Consider the following 4282-nt stretch of genomic DNA (forward strand, 5'->3'; position numbering starts at 1 on the left):
ACCACTGGCCACAAGTGATCATGTGTATGTGCACCCCCCTGATTCTAGAAATGGGCTATGTCAGATGCAAGGGAGGGCACCAGGGTGCAGGTCTCTTGTGCCCCTACATTCAAACAGTTAAACACAACTAGCATAACTATTAGCACTTGGAATAAATTAAAGGTTAAAGTTATTTTTGACCCTTGTTACCAAAACTTTTTAGTGAACTTGATCTTAGATGTTCAGGTCCTTTCTTTGTTTTCTCACCCTCCTTTGCCTAGACACTCTTGTTGATATCAAACGTTCAGATACTGCACATACTTCAGACTCTTTTAGCTGCTTTGGTCTCAAACAAAGATAAGATGCAACAATTTACTAAACATAGGAAACTTAAAACATTGTGAGAATAGCAGTTCAGGGAGTGCAATATTGGAATAGCAGCAATTTGCTAGCTTTAAACCTGCACACAGACATTGATTTACGACAGTAAACAACAATAATACATATTGTGACTTCTGCCAAAACACCATGAAGGCACTCTGTACATGTATGGTTCTTCTGGAGAAGGTGACAGGCCAAGCTTTGTCTCATAGCCTATTACTGTAGGAGTCCTCTTTAGATTTGAGAAAATACAATCAATTGTTTTGAGAGAGATATGTCAGTTGCTTGGCTATGTCTGGTACTCCGAGTCAGTTTCTCTTAGCTCAAAGTTCCTTTGATCAGACCACATGGCCCTTAATTCTATTTTCCCTCTCTCTCTTTTTCTTGGACTGTTCAACCTTAAAGGGCTGGTGTTGTTACAGAACTCTGTACGTGGCCTGCTTGTTGGTTGGTTTGCTGTAGGAACTAGAGAAGAGGTAATAACAGTACAGAAATACAAATACAGTAGCAGAAAGACACTGTGCTGACTTTGCTTACATTCTTGTTGAGCACAGAAAGTTAGGTGTTTTAACACATTCTCCACAGAGAAAGTAAACACAGAGAAGGTTGTCCAGGGCTACCTCTGATTGAGTGCAATTTCTTATCATTAAGACAGAGGAAAACTGGAACACATCATGAACTTTACATACTACAGTCAGCCAAATCTGACCTTTTTTTCTTTCTTTTCTTATTCTTTTCTTATTCAGAACTCTTTTGATTCCCTGGGGGCTGGAGAGAACTTGGGTTTTTCCTTCAAGGAGGACACAAGTTGGTCCTGCAAATACTTGCACAGTTCATTCCTCTTCTATTTTTTCTCTCTTCCCCCCCCTTTTTTTTCTTAACATATAAGTAGAATTAAGAGAATGCAAAATTTTAATTTCACCACAATACTTTTTACAATGGGGTGAAAGCTTAACATTAAGAGATTATTTGCTGAGGGACTGTAACCCTTGAAAATATCCATCATCGATGGAACAAAACATTTTGTCCAATTATCTTAGGGTTATTCTTCATGTTTCCTCCCTCTTGGATGAGGGGGGGGGGGTTTGTGTGAAAATAAAGCACATTTGATAAGAGTACTCTTACATGTTTAAAAACAGAAAAAAAGGAACCATGGTACCAAAAATGGTAATGAGCTCAATATACAAAAATAATAAAAAATTGTTGCAACGAATATCAGGCCTATTACAGAAAGGAAGTCATGTGGACTTAAGATAGACTTCACTATAAGTAGAAAAAAACAAGAACAAAGACAGACAAAGCACTTCTTTCATACCACACACACACATCCAACAAACATATAGAACATTTTAGTATTTATATGTCTATAAGCGGAGAACATAAGTAGAATTAAAAGAATTTGTCATGACAATCTTTCCATTAGAAAAAGAAATACTTCCATTAGTATTAAACCAAACTGAACTATATACAGATATAGGCATCAGGGCTTAGTTTCTGTAAAGGAAATGAGATTAAATGTAAATTTGTCCTCTGGAGGGCAAATGCTGTTTTCTTTGTCTTTACTTGTTGCTGAAACAAAAAAGGGTTAAAACAAAAGATAGCCATTGCAAAGTTAGGCATTTAGAGGCTTTTTCCTTGTTCCCTAGGAACAATGCTTCTTAGTTGCTGGAACACACACACAAAAAAGGGTTAAAACAAAAGATTGCTACTAGTTTGCACTCTGTGCATGCCTTGAGGCACAAAGGCTAGGAGGGTTTCTCCAGCTTTCCTTTCTCTTGGAGGGGGGGAAACAGAAAGCACAGACTTCCTGCATTTCATACCTGTGAAATCCAAAAGTTATTAAGAATGATTAAAGGTTGTATTTAAAGAGAAACACACTTTTGACAACTGTCTAGGTTGGTTGCAGCTGCAATTAGTCTTTTTTAGTTACCTAAATAGGTAGGAAGCAAATCATGGTTATTATTGTAGCTGGAAACTATACTTTAGGGTCTCTCTAAATCATTCTGAGCATTTTTAGCTTGTATTCTGACCCCTAGGGTCTCACTGACTCAGTTTTGCCGATCTATATAATGGGCACCTATATTGTCTTGCAGGCTGTGTTTCTTAAGCAAACATGCAGTGCAGTTTGTTCTTACGTAAGTGCATTAAAAAACACTAAGTTCAAATGAGCCTGATCCTGAGCACCCATGAACAAGACAGCGAATTGTATCTTGTCTCTCAGACAAGGGAAGACATAACACATCATATGAAATTGCCAAGTAGATAAAAGGGAGGGATGTCAGGAACACTGAGGGGAAGGGGCAGGCAAGCAGAACACTGAGTACTTTGGAGGAGAGAAGGGAGGGGGCCTTGTTGAAACTCAGGAAAGATTCAGTGTCTAATGCCTTCCTGAAACTAAAGAGACCTGGTTAACAACATATGGAAATTACCTTTTGCTGAAAGGTACTGAGCTGGTCAGTAATGTGCCCATTCAGAAGGGTGGGGTTTCCCCTTCCCAGAGACTCAAAGTTATCCAATATGCATTTCAAAGGGTTTCTTCCTTCAGGCCCAGGCTCTGAGTGCCTCATCTTAATTGTCACAGGGGCTGGCCTCCTGCCTGGGAGCCTCCTGCCTGGGGTCTCAACTGGACCGGCTGCCCAAAACAGTGACTCACTCATGGCCAATCCTTCAAAACCTTGGGGTTTGCTGCCTTGACACACACACACACTCACACTCATATTCTCATTCGTATCTCAGTCACACAACACTCAGTCAGGCAGAGAACCACGTGGCCTTGCTCTGAAGCCACGGAGATGGGCAAACACACACAACACAGCAAAATGTACAGTAATACAAACACAATCACCCTCCCCACTGAGGTTTCCCACTAAAACCTCCCTTCAAACTTCAGGATCCCCACCCTGGGAACCCACAGAGAATTCTCACATAAGCGCGCTGTACCTTCCCGCGGGTGAAGTTCCGTTCTCCTGGGCTCTTTCTTGCGCAGAAGGAGACAGTCAGATTCAGAGACAACCCAGCGCCAGGACACACACAAGGGGTGCGGGAGCCGACTCATTTTATCTTCTGGCGGTGCGCTGTCCCCTACAGTGACTTCGTCTCGATCCTTGCAGAGCCTTGCCTTCCAATCCCAGTCACGGCACCATAAACTGACCCCGAATGAACACACACACGCGGTTCTTTGGATTTTGGAGAGGCAATCAAACAGGCGACAGGAGAATTCAAAGAACTTCTTAACGTTTACTGTTTGCAAACGGGACCTCCACATCCTTGGAGGACCCAGAAGGATTGCAATCATGCAGGTTTTATAGGGAAAAATAACATACAGGCAGACACCTAAAACAACATTCGGCATGTTATCAGTACAGGATGTTGATCTGAGGATGGCAATTCAATACACATCGGCAGTTTGTTTACAGAGATATCCGTTAGAGGGGGTCTGGCACTCTGACTCATCCCTTTTACCCTAACCTTTTTATCCTCATTTGTTGATTGCCCTTGTCTAGGACCTTTCTGTTCACCCTTGGAGGCATAATATCACAGTTAACTGGTTCTCTGAGAGGGATAGCTTTTTGGTCAGGGAAGAGCCTTATGGGTGAACTGGGCATCTTGGGATATTTCCATATTGTGAGCTGGGCACATTGTTATCAGGACGAAGGGAGCCCTGTTCTGCTAACAGGCTCAGCGTCCCTGGGCACGGGGAGCGGTGCTGCGGCCCCACTAGGCGCTGGCTTCCTGCCTCCTGCTGCGGCTGCCTGGGCGGCTCCGGGGTTGAGGGCTCTTTCCAGCCGCAGCCCCGCTCCCAGGCGGCGGGGGGCTCAGGGGCGCGCTGCCCCCGCAGGATCTGCGCTCTCCCCGCTCGCTGCAGCTAGGCAGCCGGGGGAGGGCCTGCCGCGGCCCCGCCTCCCCTCCTCCCCCACGCTCG

Source organism: Tiliqua scincoides, chromosome 4 (assembly GCF_035046505.1).
Source record: "Tiliqua scincoides isolate rTilSci1 chromosome 4, rTilSci1.hap2, whole genome shotgun sequence".
NCBI lineage: Eukaryota > Metazoa > Chordata > Lepidosauria > Squamata > Scincidae > Tiliqua > Tiliqua scincoides.